Source organism: Triticum dicoccoides, chromosome 7B (assembly GCF_002162155.2).
Source record: "Triticum dicoccoides isolate Atlit2015 ecotype Zavitan chromosome 7B, WEW_v2.0, whole genome shotgun sequence".
NCBI lineage: Eukaryota > Viridiplantae > Streptophyta > Magnoliopsida > Poales > Poaceae > Triticum > Triticum dicoccoides.
In genome coordinates, this window is record NC_041393.1 from 247,571,855 (window position 1) to 247,596,790 (window position 24,936).

At 42.1% G+C, this 24,936-nt stretch overlaps 1 long non-coding RNA gene across 1 annotated transcript; it reads right to left on the reverse strand.

The window, feature by feature from the left end:
• Positions 1 to 13,492: 13,492 nt before the first annotated feature.
• On the reverse strand, positions 13,493 to 16,804 carry LOC119341608. The gene is made up of 3 exons (XR_005165196.1): positions 16,225 to 16,804; positions 14,329 to 14,376; positions 13,493 to 13,707 (listed from the first exon to the last, which is right to left on the reverse strand). It is a non-coding gene; the product is annotated as an uncharacterized LOC119341608 (long non-coding RNA).
• Between the last annotated feature and the right edge of the window lie 8,132 nt (positions 16,805 to 24,936).

The window sequence follows — 24,936 nt, forward strand, 5'->3', positions numbered from 1 at the left end:
CTCCAAGAACACACCACTCGGAATGGCTTCTCTCTTGGAACCTATCTTTGCTAGATCATCAACTGCTTGATTTTTCAGTCGGGGTATATGATGGAGCTCCAACCCCTCGAACTTCTTTTCCAGCTTCCTCACTGCACTGCAGTATCCAGTCATGGCTGGGCTTCTCACGTCCCACTCCTTCATCACCTGGTTGACCACTAAATCCGAGTCGCCATAGACCATCAGGCGATGGACGCCGAGTGAAATGGCCATGCGCAACCCATATAAGAGGGCCTCATATTCGGCCTCATTGTTGGACGAATCAAAGTGAATCTGGAGCACATATCTGAGCTTATCTCCTCTGGGGGAAACCAGGACAACCCCAGCACCGGAACCATTCAACATCTTAGAGCCATCAAAGAACATGGTCCAATGCTCCGAGTGAACTTCAGTCGGCTGCTGCTGTTCAATCCACTCGGCGAGGAAATCTGCTATTGCCTGGGACTTAATGGCTTTCTTTGCCTCAAACTTGATATCAAGGGGAAGAAGTCCAATCGCCCATTTGGCCACTCGACCAGTTGCATCTCTGTTGTGCAAAATCTCTGATAGTGGAGCGTCGTTGACGACTGTGATGGAATGATCAGAAAAATAATGAGCAACCTTCTTTGTGGTCATGTATATTCCATACACAAGCTTCTGATAATGAGGATATCTCTGCTTGGATGGAGTCAAGACTTCAGACAAATAATACACTGGGCACTGAACTTTGAGAGCTTTTCCTTCTTCTTCCCGCTCGACCGTAAGCACAGTACTGACGACTTGTCCTGTGGCTGCGATATAGAGCAACAGAGGCTCTTTGCTGATTGGAGCAGCAAGCACCGGCTGGGTGGAGAGCAGAGCTTTTAGCTCGGCAAACGCTGCATCAGCTTCTGGAGTCCACTCGAACTTGTCTGTCTTCTTCATCAGTCGGTAAAGAGGCAATGCCTTTTCACCGAGTCGTGAGATGAATCGACTTAATGCGGCCAAGCATCCAGTAAGCTTCTGGACATCGTGCACTCGCACAGGGCGTTTCATTCGGAGAATTGTGCCAATCTTCTCTGGATTAGCGTCGATTCCCCGTTCGGAAACGAGAAAACCTAGTAACTTGCCACCAGGAACTCCAAATGTGCACTTTGATGGATTGAGCTTGATATCATACCTTCTGAGGTTGGCAAATGTTTCGGCGAGATCAGCGAGCAGGTCGGAACCTTTTCGTGACTTGACAACGATATCATCCATATATGCTTCCACATTCCGACTGATTTGAGTGAGTAGACACTTCTGAATCATTCGCATAAATGTGGCTCCGGCATTCTTGAGGCCGAATGGCATGGTGATATAGCAGAAGCACCCGAATGGAGTGATGAAAGCTGTTTTTACCTCGTCGGGTCCGTACAGACGGATCTGGTGGTACCCGGAGTAGGCATCTAGAAAAGACAGTCTCTCGCATCCCGCGGTCGAGTCAACAATTTGATCTATGCGAGGGAGAGGAAAATGATCTTTCGGGCAGGCCCGGTTGATGTGCTTGAAATCAATGCACATTCGGAGCGACTTGTCCTTCTTAGGAACCATGACGACATTAGCGAGCCACTCGGAGTGGTATATCTCTCGGATAAATCCTGCCGCCAACAGTCGAGCCACTTCCTCACCAATGGCTTTTCTCTTCTGGACGGCGGACCGCCGAAGATGCTCTTTGACTGGTTTTGCAGATGAGTCGACTCTTAGGCGATGCTCAGCCAGTCCCCTGGGAACACCTGGCATGTCAGCGGGCTTCCATGCAAAAATGTCCCAGTTCTCACGGAGGAACTGGATGAGCGCTTCTTCCTATTTTGGGTCGAGTGTTGTGGAGATGCGGGTCGGAGCTCCATCGGGGTCGGTCGGGTGAATGTGAACAGGCTTCGTCTCACCGGACGACTGAAATGCAGACTCTGTGGCGGGTTTCTTGGATCGTAGCAAGTCACTCGGATCTGCATTTTGCTTGTATTCCTCGAACTCGACCGCTGTCACCTGGGAATCGGCAATCTTTGAGCCCTTCTGAAAGCACTCTTCTGCCTTTTTCCGATCACCGGTGACAGTGATCACTCCTTTGGGGCCGGGCATCTTCAATTTGAGGTACACGTAACATGGTCGAGCCATGAACCGTGCGTACGCTGGTCTCCCCAAAATGGCATGATATGCACTCTGAAAATCCACGACCTCAAACGTCAACTTTTCTTTGCGAAAATGTTTCGAATCACCAAACACCACGTCCAAAGCTATTTGGCCGAGTGACTCGGCTTTCTTCCCTGGTATAACTCCATGAAAGCTCATGTTACTAGTGCTCAGTCGGGACATCGGAATGCCCATTCCTTTCAGTGTGTCTGCATACAACAAATTCAGCCCGCTTCCACCGTCCATTAGCACTTTTGTCAGTCGAGTGCCTTCGACAACTGGATCGACCACCAAAGCTTGCCTCCCAGGGGTGGCAATATGAGTCGGATGATCAGATTGGTCGAATGTGATGGGTATTTGGGACCATTTCAGATAATTTGCTTTTGCTGGGGCAACCATGTTCACCTCTCGGTTAATGACTTTCAGTCGACTCCTGCTTTCCACATCTGCAAAGATCATCAGAGTGGAGTTGATATGCGGATATCCTTCCTCACTGTCCTCCTTGTCTTCGGCCTTGTCCGACTCCTTCTCCTTGTCCTTAGACTGTTTTCCCTGAAACTGCTGGATCAGGAGTCGACATTGGCGAGTGGTGTGCTTCGGGTAGATGATATTCCCCTCTTCGTCTTTCTTCGTGTGGATGTGACATGGCATATCCATTACGTCGTTCCCTTCTTTATCCTTTACCTTCTTGGGGTTCCAGGATCCTTTTGGTTTCCCCTTAAACTTTCCCTGAGTCACGGCCAGAGCCTCTCCAGGAGCTGCCGGTTCAGCCTTCCGCTTCTGTTTCCGACTGGTGTTTCCTTTTTCCGACTGACTCGGCTTGTGCTTGCCGCTTCGGAGTCGGTCTTCTTCTTCGCCGTTGGTGTACTTGGTAGCAATCTCCATCATCCGACTCAAGGTCATGTCACCAGTTCGAACAAACTTCAAACTCAGTTCTCTGTTCTTGACGCCGTCTTTGAAGGCGCAGACTGCCTGATGATCAGACACATTCTCCACAGTGTGGTGCAAAGTGATCCATCTCTGAATATACTCTCTGAGAGTCTCATTAGCCTTCTGCACGCAGACTTGCAACTCTGTCAATCCAGCTGGTCGCTTGCAAGTTCCTTCAAACGTTCTGATGAACACTCGGGACAGATCTTCCCAAGTGTAAATGCTGCTAGGAGGTAATTGAGTCAACCATGCCCTGGCAGAACCTTCCAGCATGAGGGGAAAATGCTTCATGGCCACCTCGTCATTCCCACCACCAATCTGAACTGCCACTCGGTAGTTTTCAAGCCAAGTTTCAGGCTTAGACTCACCAGTGAACTTGCTGACTCCTATTGCCAACCTAAAATTGGGAGGGATAACTGCGGCTCTGATAGCTCTGCTGAAACATTCAGGACCAGAAACATGCACTCGACTGCTTGTGGGTGCATCTCTGTCGAGTCCGCCTCGATGGGCTCTGTTCCGGTTGACCAAACCTTGCACGATAATGGATCGCGCGTCGAAGCCTGGTTCTCTGGGGTCGACTGGAACCCTTCGCCCTGTACTGAACTGACGCCTGTCATCTTGCTGCCGAGGAGCGTAAGACCCACCCCTCGGAGGGGAATGGGGCACTCGACGCCTATCATCTCGGTCGAGTCGGTCACCATATTGGCCTCGCCGATTCTCGTGCCCCTCACGCCACGGAGGCGATCTGGGACTGTGAGCCGACTGAACCGTATTCACAGTGACGGATCGACTGTGAATTCTGTTGCGCGACTGAGACACGGCTGAATTCTGATCTCCTGCTGCCCGGAGCAGATCCCTGATCTGCATCAAACCTCTGCCAGCTTCCGACTGAGAAGGCTGGATGGACTCTGCTATACGGGTCGCAGCTGCTAAATTCTGGATTGGGGTTCGATATACCTGAGTCGGCGGGAAGAGTTGACGTCGACTAGTGTCGGGAACTCGTTGCCGCGCGCGCTCGTCGAGTGCTCGCTGAAGATTCTCCAGTCGAGTGCGTTCGGCCAAATTGGCCAGACGTGCCTCCTCCAAGGCACGAGCCTCGGGGGTTTCTCCTGCGATGGGAGTACGCAGGGCATCCACGTTCCTGCGGCGAAGTTCCTCTCTTTGCAGAGAGTCGAGTGGTTCGGGCTGGTACTCTTCGTGGCCTCGTGCGGGGTCGCCTCCGTCACCTGCTCCATCATCACGGGAGAAGCCGGGGGGACTGCGGGGCCCGTCGACCATCAAGATTTCCGCCGCTGGATCACTGCTATCGCACTCGGATGCAGTCTCTACGGAGCCAGTCGACAGATCGAACAAGCCGTAGAGAGATTCGTCGGGCTCGATTGCCGCAACTTGGATGGTGGCCGACTGGCGAGCCACCGCGTGCCTCACCCATCGCTGAAGCCTCGACCGGCCCGAGCGCTTGCGCTGGCGGGAGACCGGGAGGGTGGACGATGGAGGAGTCGTCCGATACGGGGTCGACGGTTGCCGCAGCAGAACGCCGCGGACACATGCGCGAAAATGCGTCGCACCGCGGACGGGGAGCGCATCAACGTCGAGTGGAGCCTCCTAGAGCCAGGCGGAGTCGTCGGCGATGAAGGTGAGAGTGCCGAGACAGACCTCTCGACCCTCGACCAAAACTCCAGCAGCCATCATGATGAAAGTACTCGGAAGAATCGCAACTTCTCCACAAAATCGCTAAAACACCAGCCCCACGGTGGGCGCCAACTGTCGTGGTTCTAAGCCTGACAGTAGAGTGGGGGGTAGGTATGGAGAGGCAAGGTCCTAGCTATGGAGAGGTTGTAAACACAAGGGATGTACGAGTTCAGGCCCTTCTCAGAGGAAGTAACAGCCCTACGTCTCGGAGCCCGGAGGCGGTCGAGTGGATTATGAGTATATGAGTTACAAGGTGCCGAACCCCTCTACCTGTGGAGGGGGGTGGCTTATATAGAGTGCGCGGGACCCCAGTCAGCCCACGTAGGAGAGGGTTTAAGGTGAGTTAAGTCCGGGGCGTTACTGATAACGCCCCACATAAAGTGTCTTTACTACCATAAAGTCTACTTAATTACAGGCCGTTGCAGTGCAGAGTGCCTCTTGACCTTCTGGTGGTCGAGTGAGTCTTCATGGTCGAGTCCTTCAAGTCAGTCGAGTGAGTCCCTCGTTGGTCGACTGGAAGGCGACCTCTTCTAAGGGTGTCCTTGGGTAAGGTACTTAGATAAGGTTCATGACCCTACCCTAGGTACATGACCCCATCACCGGGGGCCGTAGATTTCACTAGTGGCTTCTCTCGAGAAAAAGAGCATACGGCGGGTAAACAAATTACTGTTGGGCAATTTATAGAACTTCAAATAACTATGATGATATCCAGGCAATGATCATTATATAGGCATCACGTCCAAGATTAGTAGACCGAGTCCTGCCTGCATCTACTACTATTACTCCACACTTCAAGCGCTATCCAGCATGCATCTAGTGTATTAAGTTCATGGAGAAACGGAGTAATGTAGTAAGAACGATGGCATGATGTAGACAAGATCTATTTATGTAGGAATAGATCACATCTTGTTATCCTTAATAGCAACGATACATATGTGTCATGTCCCCTTCTGTCACTGGTATTGAGCACCGTAAGATCGAACCCATCACAAAGCACCTCTTCCCATGACAAGAAAAATCGATCTATTTGGCCTAACTAAACCAAAGATTCGAAGAAGAAATATGAGGCTATAAGCAATCATGCATATACGAGATCAAAACTCAAATAACTTTCATGGATAAAATAGATCTGATCATAAACTCGAAGTCCATCGGATCCCAACAAACACACCACAAAAAGAGTTACATCAAATAGATCTCCAAGAGACCATTGTATTGAGAATCAAAAGAGAGAGAGGAAGCCATCTAGCTAATAACTACGGACCCGAAAGTCTACAATGAACAACTCATGCATCATCAGAGAGGCACCAATGAGGATGATGAACCCCTCTGTGATGGTGTCTAGATTGGATCTGGTGTTTATGGAACTTGCGGCGGATGGAATTTTGTTTCGTCGACTCCCCTAGGGTTTTTGGATTTTCAGGATATTTATAGAGCAAAGAGGCGGTGCGGGAGTGATGACCCACAAGTATAGGGGATCAATTGTAGCTCATTTCGATAAGTAAGAGTGTCGAACCCAACGAGGAGCAGAAGGAAATGACAAGTGGTTTTCAGCAAGTTAATGTCTGCAAGTGCTGAAATTATAAGTAACAGAGTAGTTTGATAATAAGATATTTTTGTAACGAGCAAGTAATGATAGTAGTAAAAAAGTGCAGCAAGGTAGCCCAATCCTTTTGAGGCAAAGGACATGCCAAAATGGTCTCTTGTAGTGAGCAAAGTGTTCTTGAGGGTACACGAGAATTTCATCTAGTCACTTTCATCATGTTTGTTCGATTTGTGTTCGCTACTTTGATAATTTGTTATGTGGGTGGATTGGTGCTTAGGTGCTGTTCTTACTTGAATAATCCTCCTACTTATGATTAACCCTCCCGCAAGCATCCGCAACTACGGGAAAAGTATTAAGAATAAATTCTAACCATAGCATTAAACTTTTGGATCCAATCGGTCCCTTACGGAATAGTGCATAAACTGGGGTTTAAGCTTCTGTCACTCTCACAACCCATCATCTAATTACTACTCCACAATGCATTCCCTTAGACCCCAATATGGTGAAGTTTCATGTAGTCGACGTTCACCTGACACCACTAAGGGAATCACAACATACATACTATCAAAATATCGAACACACATCAAGTTCACATGATTACTTCCAACATGATTTCTACCGTGACCTCAAGGACAAAAGTAACTACTCACAAATGATAATCATGCTCAAGATTAGAGGGGTATTAAATAGCATATTGGATCTGAACATATAATCTTCCACCAAATAAACCATATAGTAATCAACTACAAGATGTAATCAACACTACTAGTCACCCACAAGCACCAATCTATAGTTCTGGTACAAAGATTGAACATAAGAGATGAACTGGGGTTTGAGAGGAGATGGTGTTGTTGAAGATGTTGATGGACATTGCCCTCCCCAAGATGGGAGAGTTGTTGGTGACGATGATGATGATGATTTCCCCCTCCGGGGGGGAAGTTCCCCCGGCAGAATCGCTCCGCCGGAGGGCAAAAGTGCTCATGCCCAAGTTCCACCTCGACACGGCGGCACTCCGTCCCGAAAGTCCTCTCCTTATTTTTTATAGGTCAAAATGACTTATATACCAAAAGATGGGCACCAGAGGTGGGCCTGGGTGAGCACAACCCACCAGGGCGCGCCTGGGCTCCCTGGCGCGCCCAGGTGGGTCGCGCCCAGGTGGGTTCTGCCCACCTAGTGAGCCTCCTCTGGTACTTATTTGCTCCAATATTTATCAAATATTCCATAAAATTCTCCATGAAGTTTTAGCTTGTTTGGAGTTGTGCAGAATAGGTAGCCTGATGTAGCTTTTTCAGGTCCAGCTGCCGGAATTCTCCCTCTTGGTGTGTACCTTGCAAATTATGAGAGAAAAGGCATTAGAATTACTCCAAAAAGCATTATTATACATAAAAACATCATAAACAACAGTAAGAAAACATGATGCAAAATGGACGTATCAACTTCCCCAAGCTTAGACATCGCTTGTCCTCAAGCGAAAACCAAAATCGAAAAACATGTCCACATGCTTAGAGAGAGAGGTGTTGATAAAAACAAAATACAGACATAGAAGCATCATGTAGATTATTATAACAGCAAGAAATTTAAACATAAGACTTTTATCATAGAGCTTTTATCATAGACTTCCCATGAATAAGTGACAATTCATCACACAATTGAAGTATAAAGCATAAACTCTATTAGAAACCAACAAACTATGTTGTCAGTCAACTTTGCAACTACAATTCATCATATTTTCAGGAAGGGTCACGTATCGGAGCCTTTAGGCAAGTCCACATACTCAACCATCTTATAGTCTTCTATGATTGCTAACACTCATCGCATACACATGAGCAAAATGTTTCAACCGGACACATAGAAAGACTGGGGCTTATAGTTTTGCCTCCCAATGTATTCACCTCAAGGGTGATCTCAACAATAATAACTCATGCCACCCATATTCAACTGGACATATGTTCCTAGATCTTTCCTCACCACATGATGCTTGCCAAAGGAGAAAAATAAAAAGGAATAGAGAGAAAACTTTGACTCTTGCATAAAAGGAAAAGATAGGCCCTTCGTAGAGGGAAGCAGAGGTTGCCATGTGCTTATTTGTTTGTATGCTCAACCCCTTAGTGCAAAAGAACGTCACATTGTATTGCCCCTTGTGATAGCGACCTTTATTATGCAATCTGTCGCTTTTATTCTTCACCATCACAAGTTCGTACAACGCTCAATTTTGTCTTACACTAAATGATCTCACACTTTTAGAAGCAATTTTTATTGCCTTATTGCACCGATGACAACTTACTTGAGGGATCTTGCTCAATCCCTAGGTAGGTATGGTGGACTCTTGAAAATAAGATTTGGGTTTAAGGGTTTTTGGATGCACAAGTAGTATCTCTACTTGGTGCGAAATTTTTGGCTAGCAAAGATAGGGGCAAGCACCACATGTTAATGGATCTAACAATATGACTTCTATGTGAATATGAACAAACATAAATCATTAAGTTGTCTTCCTTGTCCAACGTCAACAATTTTGGCATAGAATATTTTGATGGGGGCTCACAATCACAAAAGATTTCTAGGATACATATTTATATGTGAATCTTCTCTTCCCTTATTAATTCTTTCATGAGTTGCATCATTGACTAATGCTATGTTTATCAATCTCTAATAAAAAAATTCTACTTATACTTTTCCTTATGTGGTGTCATCACCTACCATAGGATTAGCATATGATCTTCTTGATTTATTTCCTTTCTTTTTATTGCAACATGAAAGTAAAGAAAGCAAAAACTCAAACTAACTTTATGATATATCTCGCAAACGATTACAAGGATAGATCACTAAGCAAAACTCTCAAAAAGAAAGGACCGAACTAAACTTTTATTCATCTAATAGCAAAGGATCGAACTAAAATAAGTAAAGGCAAAATATAATGGGGATGATACGATACCGGGGCACCTCCCCAAGCTTGGTGGAATCCAAGGGGAGTGCCCATATCCGATACTCAATTTTCTTTTGGCGATGAAGAAGAAGGTGGTGGTGATGAAGTGGATGCGATCTTGTCCTCAGGTTTCCATGGCAGAGGTCCACCATCGTAAGAGGAAGAATGAGTCTCACGGGTCCTGCAACTGGCAGCCAAACTCATACCTTTAAACCTCGCCTCATATTCAAAGACTTGGTTTTGAAGATCATAGATCTGGCTTTAAAGGAAGTTGATTTGCTCGTTGAGGGTGAAGATGATGTCCTTCATGGACTTGCTATCCACCTTGAGATCATGGGAAAGGTCTGTGATCATGAGGTGATTGGCATTGAGTCCACGCTCCACCATCCCCTTGCACCGGAAGACCTCCTGCTCCATAGCCTCAAGCCTGGCCTCCACGGTTCCCGTACCCTTGGGTCCTTGCACATCGCAGATGTGCAGCACCCCCTCATGCATCTGGATGGCCTGAGGGCGCTGCACCACCTCCCGCAAATATGGGTTGATGACGTTCTTGAAGAATTTGTCCTTATAGGAGCTTGAAGCAGCCATGGTAGATGGGATCTGACAGAAAACATCAAGGAAAAGAAAACAGAAGATTTCTCCGTGATACATTGGTTAATAGGTTCGGGGGGTATATAAAGATTTTTTATCTTGGGAAACAAGCAAACGGAAGAAAAACAGAGTCCGAAAGGTGCCCCAGGTGGGCACAACCCACCTGTGCGCGCTAGGCAAGCCAGGCACGCCCTGGTGTCCTGTGCCCACAAGGGTTTCCCGGTAGTTTCTTATTTTCCTAATTTTCTAAATATTCCAAAACTGCTAAAAAATATTTTTGCGGATTTTTCAGAGTTCGTTTACTTATCGTATCACGTACCTCTTTATTTTCACGATTCTGGAGTATTCCGGAAGGACTCTTTTATGTGTTCTTCCCATGTCAAAGTTTGGATAACATTGCTTTCAACATTAATGGGCGTACCTGAGATATAATGTTTTATTCGTTGCCCATTAACAACTTTCGGGTTAGTACCTTTGGCATTATTTATTTTGATAGCTCCAGACCAGTAAACCTCCTCAATAACATAGGGTCCTTCCCATTTTGAGAGGATTTTTCCTGCAAAGAACCTGAAACGAGAGTTGTACAAAAGAACATATTCTCCAACTTTAAACTCACGCTTTTGGATTCTTTTATCATGCCATCTTTTAACTTTTACTTTAAACAACTTGACATTTTCATAAGCTTGGGTTCTCCATTCATCTAATGAGCTAATATCGAATAATCCATTTTCATCGGCAAGTTTGAAATCATAGTTGAGTTCCTTGATTGCTCAATATGCTTTATGTTCTAATTCAAGAGGCAAATGACAAGATTTTCCACAAACCATTTTATAAGGAGACATACCCATAGGATTTTTATATGTTGTTTAGTAAGCCCAAAGTGCTCCATCTAATTTCTTAGACCAATTCTTCCTGGACCTATTGACAGTCTTTTGCAAAATTGATTTTATTTTTCTATTGCTAAGCTCAACTTGACTACTAGACTGAGGATGATAAGGTGATGCAATTCCATGGTTAACATCATACTTGGCAAGCATTTTATGGAAAGCACCATGAATAAAGTGTGAACCACCATCAGTCATTAAATATCTAGGGACTCCAAACCTTGGGAAAATAACCTCCTTAAGCACTTTAATAGAGGTGTTGTGATCAGCACTGCTGGTTGGAATAGCTTCTACCCATTTAGTAACATAATCAACAACAACCAAAATATGTGTATACCCATTAGAGGAAGCAAAAGGTCCCATGAAATCAAATCCCCAAACATCAAATGGTTCAATAGCAAGTGAATAATTCATAGGCATTTCTTGACGCTTACCGATATTACCTATTCTTTGGCATTCATCACAAGATAAGACAAACTTACGGGCATCCTTGAAGAGAGTAGGCCAATAAAATCCAGATTGCAATACCTTGTGAGCAGTTCTATCTCCAGCATGATGCCCTCCATATGCTTCGGAGTGAAATTTCCGAAGAATTTGTCCCTGTTCATGCTCACGTACACAACGTCTAATAATACCATCTACTCCTTCTTTATAAAGATGTGGGTGATCCCAAAAGTAGTGTCATAAATCATAGAAGAATTTTTTCTTTTGTTGGTATGTAAAGCTAGGTGGGAAATATTTAGCAACTATATAATTAGCATAATCGGCATACCAAGGAGTATTATGATCGACATTTATTGCAGCTAACTACTCATCAGGAAAACTATCATCAATAGGTAGTGGGTCATCAAGCACATTTTCAAGCCTAGACAAGTTATCAGCTACGGGGTTCTCAGCTCCTTTCCTTCAGTGATATGCAAATCAAATTCTTGTAGCAAGAGAACCCATCGAATAAGTCTAGGTTTAGCATCTTTCTTTTCCATAAGATATTTAATAGCAGCATGGTCGGTGTGAACAATAACTTTAGAGTCAACAATGTAAGATCTAAATTTATCACAAGCAAACACCACTACTAGAAATTCTTTCTCGGTAGTAGCATAATTCTTTTGAGCATTGTCTAGAGTTTTACTAGCATAATGAATAACATTTAGTTTCTTATCAACTCTTTGTACTAGAACAGCACCAACAGCATAATCATTAGCATCACACATAATTTCAAAAGGCAAGTTCCAATCAGGTGGTTGAATAATAGGTGCGGAAATTAAGGCTTTATTGATTGTTTCAAAGGCTTCAAAACAATCATCATCAAAAACAAAAGGGACATCCTTTTGCAAAAGGTTTGTAAGAGGCCTAGAAATTTTAGAGAAGTCTTTGATAAATCTCCTATAGAAACCAGCATGACCTAGGAAACTACGGATACCTTTGATATCCTTAGGACATGGCATTTTCTCAATTGCATCAACCTTAGCTTTGTCCACTTCGATACCCTTTTCAGAAATCTTATGTCCCAAGACAATACCTTCATTAACCATAAAGTGGCACTTCTCCCAATTCAAGACAAGATTCGCTTGTTCACATCTCCGCAAAACTCGATCAAGATTGCCTACAAAATCATAAAAAACTTCCCATAGACGGAGAAGTCATCCATGAAAGCCTCAACAATCTTTTCACAAAAGTCAGAGAATATAGCATACATACATCTTTGAAAGGTAGCAGGTGCATTGCATAAACCGAAAGGCATACGTTTATAAGCATAAGTTCCAAAGGGACAAGTGAAAGTGGTCTTTTCTTGATCAGGTTGAGAAACAGGTATTTGTGAAAAACCAGAATATCCATCAAGGAAGCAAAAGTGTGTGTGCTTAGATAATCTTTCTAGCATTTGATCAATAAAAGGAAGAGGGTAATGATCTTTTCTAGTTGCTTTATTTAATTTTCTAAAATAAATTACCATTCTACAGCCTCTAACAATTCTTTGTGGAATAAGTTCATTCTTATCATCTATTTATATATAAAAAGTACTTCATGGGCTAACCAGAAAAAAGAAAATTAGCCTAGAAATTACCACAAAAAGTAGAAACATCTGACCGTTAATTTAACACTAAAAAATATATGGGCATTAGATTAGATTTAACTTCAAAATTACCCACCATTGCCATTATATTACCTTATAATAGGAAAAACTTCCCTCACGTCTACCTTTTATATTTCTTTTAAAAGTCTTAACCTACCGTGGCTAACTTATGAAGAAGCGATCTAACAAAATCAAAAGAAACCTACGCTAAGGAACCCTAGCTTCCCTAAATCATCTTCACGGTCTCTCAAAAAAAATCATCTTCACGGCCATTGCATTGGGGTGTTTCCAGGCTTGCACGCATACATCCTTCCTCCTCTCAGGTCAGCGATCCAGCAAATAGGGCTGGAAGGCACATGTCGCCCCTCCAAGGTGGCTCTCACAACAATATGCAGCATGACCAGCGGCCCAAGCAAAGATAGGTTTGTTGATCGCTTCTCCCAAACAATCCAACCCTGCACGGATCATTTGCATGTATTCTCTTTTGTTTTTTTCCTAATACCATATACATTGATCTCAGGATCAATCTTACGGCTTCTCCCAAACAATCCAACCCTGCATTTATCATTTGCATGTATTCTCTATTGATTTTGTTCCTAATACCATATACAGCAATCTCAGGATCAATCTTACAGTCCATCACATATTGTTTACACCAATCTCACAATCAATCTCACAGCCTCATAAACAAAACCCATGATAGATTAGATTTGTACCCATCGCATGCAACCCTCCAGCTTTTTACTTGTCATTTTTGCAGATGATGTAGCTATTACTCCAAATAAATATACACGGCAATGATGGCTTTCTAGCAAAGAAGAAAAATAACTCTCACAAGCAAGTGCCCGAATATCCTCAATTGTGCCATCGGTCCATCGAGCGAGTCTCAAGTAAGTACCATCTGCACAGATCAAAATCAATAATCAGTCAAGATGGTATGACTAAGAGGTAAGTAGCTACAAAGTTCAATCCAGATCTACAATTTGACATTCATGAACCTGGTATTTCTTTTAGGGGTGTGTAAAGGACTACAAATAACACAAAGTGTACAACATAAAAAATTAGGATAGAGAAAAAAAACAAATCGTCTATCATTTTCTTTTCAGTACCAAAAAGAACAACTATACATTATGAATTTTAAATTGATGCTGAATTAGGAAACTTGAATAGGACATTGGAGAGGGCGGATATGGAAACTTGGGACGTCAGAAATCCAAGCTGCAGGTGAGTATGTGGTGCAATATTCTGGTACGAAGAAAGAACTTCAGGTAGAGCGAGAAGCATGCCATCTTTCAGACTGCTACCAACAGGGCAAGGTTGACTTTCCACTATTGAGAGAGCCGCAGGATAACCATGCCAAATTGCCAAGGAAACACTACATGCAAAATATTCAGATTGTACAAGTCCATGTCCGCTTTCACATCAACGGGAGGAAAGGTAGACATAAAAATAAACAATGGTCGTGGAACTTATGTATTTTGAATGAATGGCCAAAAATACCTCAGAATAGGAACTCTACTACCTGAAGGTAAAGACGAACCATGCACAGTGCAGTTATGCACCTATGAACCTACAAATGAGGTAAAAACAGGATTAACGCGTCAGCATCAGAAGATACAAGGGAGTCAACAGATCATCACATTGTCGAGGGCCTTAAAAATATGTTGGATAGAGATAATGGACTAGCAAAAACACTCAGAATGGCAACCGAAGTTGCAGGCTTGATTGTGAATGATACAATAGGGAATAGAAAAGGATGGATATCATTGTTCAGTAAAAGGCCATTAGGCCGAGAAGAATATCAAAGAAACATTCATAATTCATGGCTCTGCAGTATCCATTATTATTCCCCTACAGAAAAGATGGGTACAGAGGAAATATACAAGATATATTAAAATAAGGTGCAAAATGCAAGAGAAAGCATGTAACAGTGTTGGAATACAATGAGTCATATACAACACCATACTAACCAATCGAAACACTTCTTGGTGTGTGAAAAGCTAAAACTGCAGTTAAGTGTGGATGCCCTTGCATGCATTTTACAGTACAAACTGGACTGGATCAAAAGACACCAAGGACACCTAAGAATGGAATTATATGCTGGCTTGCAAGAGGCAATAGAAAGAGGAGACACAAGGGATGAACAGGTAAGAAAGAGAATACTACTTCCATGCTCTATTTATAAAGTGCCCTGCTTCAGACGCTTCAGCATCGCTTAAGCGGTAAGGCGCCCTGACAGCGCCTTAGAAATATACCCGCTTTAGGCGCTTAGGCGTCGCTTAAGTATCAGAGCGGATGGTGCTCACTTTAGGTTGCTTTACCACCTTATAAACCATTCTGCCATGTGCCATCCAGCTTCATAGATAGCCCAAGATACAAAGCACAAAACTACCAGGATGCCATGGCAATATGTCAGTGAGTTGGATATGCAGACCAATTTGTGACATTCATGTTCAACGCAGCTTGGCCGGAGATACAGTCTATGCTACAGGAAGTAGGCCAAGCTGCATCAGAAAGACCTGATATTGTTGACTGAGTGTTCCACATAAAGCTCAAGGAGTTCATGAGACACAAGAGAAATGGGTACTCAAAACACTTGCAAGTAATACCATGCTGACTTGATCACACCGGTTATTTTCTTTTCTATAGCAAATAAACTAACGAGGACATATGGTCAAGAACATAGTCAACAAAAAAATATTCAAAGGGTAGGAACGAAAAACACGAGTACATATGCTACTAGCTGTTTTAGATAACCATAAGTAGATGGAAAATTAGTACACTGCAAACTATCCTCAAAATAAAATTGAATTTTCTATGCACACATGATATGGCAGAACGGATATGATCTACTACTCGCGGAAGTATTTGTAACATGCATCAACATTCGATGGAAGTAGCTCAATAATACCAATAAGTCGACACTATATATTATCTAACATTTGAAGCAAATTCTATTGTACTACCTCCATTCCAAAATATAAGACGTTTTGGTAGGATAAAATGGCCTACCAAAATGTCTTATATTTTGAAATGGAGGTAGTACGACAATAGTGACAACCGACAACATCCATGGATTGTTAGAGTTCATATGTAAAATGTAATAGCGCCTATTTTCATATTCACTTTTAAAAATTAATTCTATATTTGGAAAATAGTAAAACTAAAACTAATTACAAATTAACTAATTAATTTCTTAGATGTTTTGAATATGAATGGGGGCAGGGGGCCTAACACTTCAGATACCTGTCCCAAGTACGGGAAAATGTGTATGGGGCCATAAATAGATTTACATATTTCACTAACAAGGCGTGCCTTCATGTACATTATATTGCTTTAGCCATACATATGCAGAGAAAGGATAAGAAACAAGAAAAAAATACGAGTATGAGATAGGCAGGAAAGGAAGAAGGGGGACCTGCAGGTGAAGAATGAGCCGCCGAAGTCAGGCTTCCACTGTCGAGGATGAAGATGACCTGCCCGGGCGCCTCGCTCCGGGACGTCCACGATGCGATGGAATACAACACCACCAGCATCCTCACAATCGAGGTGGATTCGAGCAGGATATGGGAGACGAGATCCACGCCCACGTCGCCACCAAGGACGTCGACGGCAGCGGCACTGTCAAGATCGACAAGCTAGCCTTCTCCATTGTGTAGCTTCTCATCGAGCCCTGCTAACCCTACATCGCCGTCGACCGACTTGGCAGATCGAGGAGGCGTACAGGGAGCCAAATCAGGCGCACGAGATGGCCACCCCGTCGCCGCGACAGTCAGCCGAGCTGCAGAGGTGCGTGCAGGTGTGTACGAGCAAGGTCGCGGCAAGGAATCAAGAGGAGAAACTGAGGTGGTGTTGGGAATTAAATCCGCAGCGCTCGGGTGGAACGAATCTTGTACAAAGGAGATCAGGAAAGATGAACATTTGGTGAGCTTAGAGAATAAGGAGAAAGGGGATCGGGAAAGATGAACATTTGTCACTGTGTGAAATAATGAATAGTAGAAGAAGAGTGGAGAAGTCAAGATGACTATGGAATGGGGAAAGTCAAGAAGATATATATTCTTTCTTTGACCTGGAACCACTTGGATCCCATTACTCAACTGGCTCAGCGACATCGCTGGCCACCAACACGCATACATCGTTAGGCACAGCCTCCATCCACAGACGGTGAGGTACCTGGCCATTACTCCCCAATGCAGCAAGTGCATGGGCAACCTTATTACAATCTCGAGGAGCAAACACATAGTTTACGATATTAAAACTAAGACGAATAAACTGGCGAATGTCTCTGTATAGAATGCCTTCAGGAGCTCGATCATAGCTTGTACTTTGCAGGGCCTTCAGTAGGATTTGACAGTCTGATTCAATCACTATGTTGGAGATACCCCATGCAGCCGCTGCCGCCAATGCGTTAAAACACGCTTCCGCTTCGGTTTGTAATGCACTGCTCGCATGCAAAAAAATTCCAGTCCCTGCTCCGCGCGCATCCTCAGCGCTATCACGGATAATGAAACCCCAACCCCCACTCCCACTGGTACTATGAAACGCCCCATCGATGTTGATTTTCAACATGTCCTCATCAGGTCTTGTCCATCTGCTAGGCTGTGCAGCAGCCGGCACTGTCTGCTCCTTACTAAAAAATTGCATTGATTCAATCGCCCAGGACCTAGCATGAGCAGCAGTAACTTCAACTGAGATATTGGTGGGACCCATCGCACGTATGGCCTTTCATAACGTGATAATATAAGCCATGTGTCTGTACATGAAGCAGAGTGGATACTTTCAGAGCAAAATATATAAACGTGATGATATAAACACCCTTGCTACAGCTGCTGCTGCTTGCACGTGTATGAAAGCAAATACTGACCAACAAAACCATTATGGATGTGTATAGCTTTTAGGCGTGGGTATACACGCACATGATTCAGAAGAAAAGATTGTAAAAAATTGCAACAAAAATATTCTAGCATAATACTTCATGTTTAATGTTTCAACAAATATTGAGGTGTATCGTACTATGAGTGAAAACAATTATAGCTAGAAAAACCATGAATTGTAGCTTTCACATAGCATTGGTTCTATCGTATTTCACTAACAATACAAAAGAACTATTTATATCAAAAATTAAATAAATACGACTATTATGCTAGATCATGTATGTTTCCAAAATGTTTCAAAAATACTTTATTATTTTTACAATTTTAATTTCAAAGCCCGCGCAACAAGGTTCACAGTTCTATTTTCGTAAATATTGTATATAACTTTTTTGAACAAAACCACTCAATAAACTATGCCAATCTATAATATTGCTAGCAAAATAAACTATCACTACACAAACAAAAACATAACTTTTAAATTGGTGCTTACATGAAAAACTGAGCACCATGATAAAATTGTCACGATAAATATGCAAACGAAAATTTGAAGAATACAAACGATCACAAAACAAAAGTTCGTACATAATGCATAATTATCAACTAAAGTATCAAGGGACACCAAATATATTTATAACTAAAATTCAAACATTACAAAAACTCTGCTCGCAAAGTACCTATATTTGAAATTTTAATCAAATTCGCTTTCAATTTTCTGTTACATAAAACAAAAAATATACACTCACATTTAACTTAATAAAATCCTAGCCCGCGCATCGAGCGGGCTACTTTGCTAGTTAGGAACAACAGTAATACCTCCTTTCTTAGGGACACAATGAACATGACTTACCCATCTACTATCAGCTATAGGATAGATTATACCTGCTTCCAGAAGTTTTAATATCTCTGTTCTTACCACTTCTTTCATCTTTGGATTTAACCGACGTTGATGATCAACAACGGGTTTAGCATCAGGTTCCATATTAATCTTGTGCTGACATAGAGTGGGACTAATGCCCTTTAAATCATCAAGAGTATATCCAATGGCAGCTCGGTGCTTCCTTAGAACTTTCAATAATCTTTCTTCTTCATGTTCTGAAAGGTTGATATATCTTCTTTTCATTAAGATAAGCATATTTCCAAGTTTCTGGCAATTGTTTTAATTCAAACACAGGATCATTTTTAGATGGAGGAGGACCTCCTAGAGTTTCAACAGGCAAATTGTGTTTAAGCAGAGGACGTTGTTCAAAGAAAATATCATCTATTTCATTTCTTTCATGCATATGTAAATCATTTTCATGGTCTAGCAAATATTTCTCTAGTGGATCAGTAGGAGACACAGCAATAGAAGCAAGACCAATTATTTCATCCTGACTAGGCAATTCTTTTTCAAGAAGCTTTCTACTAAACTTGGAGAAATTAAATTCATGAGACTCATCGCCAAAACTAACACCGATAGTTTGTTTCTCACAATCTATTCTAGCATTAACGGTGTTCAAGAAAGGTCTACCAAAGATAATTGGACAAAAGTAATATTGTGGGGAACCAAGAACAAGAAAATAAGTAGGGTATTTTATTTTCCCACACAAGACTTCAACATCTCTAACAATTCCAATTGGTGACATAGTGTCTCTATTAGCAAGTTTAATAGTAACATCTATGTCTTCTATCTCTGCGGGTGCTATGTCATTCATAATTTCTTGATATAAGGAGTAGGGAATAGCACTCACGCTATCACCTATGTCACATAAACCATGATAACAATGATCCTCTATTTTAACTGAGACAACGGGCATGCCAACAACAGGTATGTGTTTATCCTTTTTATCAGGTTTGGCAATTCTAGCAGCTTCTTCACAGAAGTACATAACATGCCCGTCTACATTTTCTTCCAAGAGATCCTTAACCATAGCAATACTAGGTTCTACTTTAATTTGTTCATCTGGTTTAGGTGTTCTAATACCACAGTTGAAACTTTAGCATGTTCCTTTATCCTAACAGGAAAAGGTGGTTTATCAATATAAGTAGTGCGAACAACTGGATCAACATTATAAAGTATAGTTTCTTCCTTAGCTAATGTCGGTTCTTTAATTTCTTCTTTAATAGGTCGGTGATATTTAAACCACTTCTCTTTAGGGAGATCAACATGAGTAGCAAATGATTCACAAAAGGAGGCTACTATCTTAGAGTCAAGTCCATATTTAGTGCTAAACTTTTGAAAAGCATCGGTATTCATAAAAGATTTAACACAATCATACTTAAGCTTAATAACTGACTCTTTACCTTCGTCGAGTTCCCAATCTTCAGAGTTGCGTTTAATTCTTTCCAAAAGATCCCACCTGAATTCAATAGTCTTCTTCATAAAAGAACCAGTACAAGAAGTATCGAGCATGGATTGATCATCACGAGAAAGCCGAGCATAAAAATTCTGAATAATAGTTTCTCTTGAGAGCTCATGATTGGGGCATGAGTATAACAATGACTTAAGCCTCCCCAAGCTAGAGCGATACTTTCTCCTTCACGAGGCCAAAAATTATATATGTAATTCCGATCACGATGAACCAGATGCATAGGATATATTTTTTGGTGAAACTCCAATTTCAATCGATTCCAGTTCCAAGCTCCAATATCATCGCATAGCCTATACGATGCCAATGCTTTTCCCTTCAAAGATAAAGGGAAATAATTCTTCGTAACTTTTTCTCCGGGTAAACCTGCGAGCTTAAACAATCCACAAATTCATTCCACATATATCAAGTGCATATCAGGATGTTTGGTTCCGTCTCCTGCATAAGGATTAGCTAGCAGTTGTTCTATCATACCCGAAGGAATTTCATATTCAATATTTTCAGTAGGTGCAGTAGGTTGAGGGGTAGCTAAATGTGGTTCCGTTCTAGGTGAAGATACCCCGAACAAACCCCTCAAAGGATTGTTCTCCATAGTAACAAGTGACAATAAATTTCAGCATACTATATAAATGTTTCCTTACCAAATTCCACTTACCAAAGGTGCTTCACTCCCCGGCAGCAGCGCTAGAAAATAGTTTTGATGACCCACAAGTATAGGGGATCAATCGTATCTCTTTTCGATAAGTAAGAGTGTCGAACCCAACGAGGAGCAGAAGGAAATGACAAGTGGTTTTCAGCAAGGTAATGTCTGCAAGTGCTGAAATTGTAAGTAACATAGTAGTTTGATAGCAAGATATTTTTGTAACGAGCAAGTAATGATAGTAGTAACAAAAGTGCGGCAAGGTAGCCAAATCCTTTTGAAGCAAACGACAGGCCAAAACGGTCTCTTATAGTGAGCAAAGCGTTCTTGAGGGTACACGGGAATTTCATCTAGTCACTTTCATCATGTTGGTTCGATTTGTGTTCGCTACTTTGATAATTTGATATGTGGGTGGATCGGTGCTTAGGTGTTGTTCTTACTTGAACAAACCTCCTACTTATGATTAACCCTCCCACAAGCATCCGCAACTATGGGAAAAGTATTAAGAATAAATCCTAACCATAGCATTAAACTTTTGGATCCAATCGGTCCCTTACGGAATAGCGCATAAACTGGGGTTTAAGCTTCTGTCACTCTTGCAACCCATCATCTACTTACTACTTCACAATTCATTCCCTTAGGCCCAAATATGGTGAAGTGTCATGTAGTCGACGTTCACATGACACCACTAAGGGAATCACAACATACATACTATCAAAATATCGAACACACATCAAGTTCACATGATTACTTGCAACATGATTTCTCCCGTGACCTCAAGAACAAAAGTAACTACTCATAAATGATAATCATGCTCAAGATCAGAGGGGTATTAAATAGCATATTGGATCTGAACATATAATCTTCCACCAAATAAACCATATAGTAATCAACTACAAGATGTAATCAACACTACTAGTCACCCACAAGCACGAATCTATAGTTCTGGTACAAAGATTGAACACAAGAGACGAACTAGGGTTTGAGACGAGATGGTGTTGTTGAAGATGTTGATAGAGATTACCCTCCACAAGATGGAAGAGTTGTTGGTGACGATGATGACGATGAATTCCCCCTCCGGGAGGGAAGTCCCCCGCCGGAATCGCTTCACCGGAGGGCAAAGGTGCTCCTGCCCAAGTTCCGCCTCGAGACGGCGGCACTCTGATACGTCTCCAAGGTATCTATAATTTTTTATGTATTCATGCCATGTTTATAATATTTCTACATGATTTTGGTATGATTTGATTAGAACTAACCCGGACTAAAGCTGTTTTCAATAGAACTACCATGGTGTTGTTTTTGTGCAGAAATAAAAGTTCTCGAAATGCGCTGAAAATCGACGGAGATTTTTTCTGGAAAATATAAAAAATACTGGAAGGAAGAGTTACCGGAGGGGACTCCCGTGGGCCCCACGAGGATGGAGGGCACGCCCACCCCCCTAGGGCGCGCCCCTGTGCCTCGTGGACTTCCTGTGGGGCCTCCTGACTTGTTCTCGACGCCAACCTCTCCTATAAACCCCCAAACCTCCAGAAAATAACCGATATCAGGAGTTCCGCTGCCGCAAGCCTTTGTAGCCACCAAAAACCAATCGGGGCCCTATTTTGGCACCCTGCCGGAGGGGGATCCATCACCGGTGGCCATCTTCATCATCCCGGCGCTCTCCATGACGAGGAGGGAGTAGTTCACCATCGGGGCTGAGGGTATGTACCTGTAGCTATGTGTTTGATCCCTCTCTCTCGTGTTCTTGATTTGGCACGATCTTGATGTACCGCGAGCTTTGCTACTATAGTTGGATCTTATGATGTTTCTCCCCCTCTACCTTCTTGTAATGGATTGAGTTTTCCCTTTGAAGTTATCTTATTGGATTGAGTCTTTAAGGATTTGAGAACACTTGATGTATGTCTTGCATGGGATACCCATGGTGACAATGGGGTATTCTATTGATTCACTTGATGTATGTTTTGGTGATCAACTTGCGGTTTCCGTGACCTTGGGAATCTATGCATAGGGGTTGGCACACGTTTTCGTCTTGACTCTCCGGTAGAAACTTTGGGGCACTCTTTGAAGTTCTTTGTGTTGGTTGAATAGATGAATTTGAGATTGTGTGATGCATATTGTATAATCATACCCGTGGATACTTGGGGTGATATTGGAGTATCTAGGCGACATTAGGGTTTTGGTTGATGTGTGTCTTAAGGTGTTATTTTACTACGAACTCTAGGGCTATTTGTGACACTTATAGGAATAGCCCAATGGATTGATCAGAAAGAATAACTTTGAGGTGGTTTCGTACTCTACATTCGTTTGTTCTCCGCTATTAGTGACTTTGGAGTGACTCTTTGTTCCATTTTGAGGGATTTTTATATGATCTAATTATGTTATCCTTGTTGAGAGAACTTGCACTAGTGAAAGTATGAACCCTAGGCCTTGTTTCGAAGCATTGCAATGCCGTTTTTGCTCACTTTTATCATTAGTTACCTTGTTGTTTTTATATTTTCAGATTACAAAAACCTATATCTACCATCCATATTGCACTTGTATCACCATCTCTTTGCCGAACTAGTGCACCTATACAATTTACCATTGTATTGGGTGTGCTAGGGACACAAGAGACTCTTTGTTATCTGGTTGCAGGGTTGTTTGAGAGAGACCATCTTCATCCTACGCCTCCCACGAATTGATAAACCTTAGGTCATCCACTTGAGGGAAATTTGCTACTGTCCTACAAACCTCTGCACTTTGAGGCCCAACAACATCTACAAGAAGAACGTTGTGTCGTAGACATCAAGCTCTTTTTTGGCGCTGCTGCCAGGGAGGTTAGTGCTTGAAGGTATATCTTTAGATCTTGCAATCGAATCTTTTAGTTTCTTGTTTTATCACTAGTTAGTTTATAAAATAAAACTACAAAAAGAAAATGGAATTGAGGGTGCCTCATATGCTGCATCTTTTTAATGTCTTTCGTGAAAATAAGGATCCCGATAATTGTGCCAAAGTGTTAGAAGAAGAATGCAATAAAATGTTTGGCATACAATCTTTGAATGATGAGCATGATTAAAATATTGTTAGTATGAACTCTTTGAATGTCCGTAGTACTAATGATGATTGCACTAGTAATGATAAAAATGTCCCTTATAAGCATGTCAATTTTTGTGGAGTGCATAGAGCTTGCAAGCACACACCAAATAGGGAAGATAGATTTTGCAAGAGGTATAAGTATCTAGAAACTAAATGGTTGCAAGAGAGGCTAGATGCTTGTGCTGAAAATTTAAAATTTCTTTGCCATTCTTGTGAACTTTGCAATGAACGTGATCATTTAAATCTCCAATGCAAATTGTTTCATGATCGAATTGTGTCCAAAAATTGTGATGACTTGATTTCCCTTGCACATCATAATGAACTTAGTTTGCTTGTGGGTTATGAAGAAATGCAACGTATAACTAAGGATCTTCCAGAATTTGTCCTTGATAAAGTTCTTGATTTTGATCTAGAGGAAATTTATATGTATTGTGCAGTGAATTGCATTAAAAATCCTTATATTGCTAATTACATAAAGATAAGAAAACAAATAGAAGATGAAGAGAATACTAATGAAAGGGAAGAGGTTTCCCTGTATCCTCCTATTCTTTCTTATGATGAATCAGGTAACGAGGAGGAGCTTTCTCAACCAATCTCATTAATAAGGAGCTCCAAAAAGAGGATTAAACCCATACTTAATGTGAAGAAGAAAAAGAAAAGACGGAGAAGCAAAGGTAAAAAGGTATCCCTCCCAAATGATTTTGCTCCTATTACTCATTGTGATGATGATAATTGCTATACTATTGGTGCTATCCATACTATTAATGATGAGAGTGATTATGCTTATGATATGAAAAGGCCCAAGCTTGTGGATGCTATGTTTGATGAGAATGACATGTTTGAGAATTTATTTGCTGCAATTAATGTTTGTCCCAAGCTTGGGGATGCTATGTTTAATGAAGATGATATTTTTAGTCTCCCGAGTTTTGATGAGCAAATTTATTATGATGATAGCATGCCTCCTATTTATGATGATTATATTGATGAAAGTGGGTTTGGAAGAGTGTCAGCTTTATGAAGTAATGATCCCACTATTTTGAAGGGTGTTGAATCTTATTGTGATAATTATAAAAGTGGATTTGGAGAGGTCATGCCTTTATTTAGTAATGATTCCACTATCTTGGAAGAGGTTTCAATTGATTATGATGAGAACAAAGTTGCTACTTATGATGATTACTGTGATGATACTTATGCTA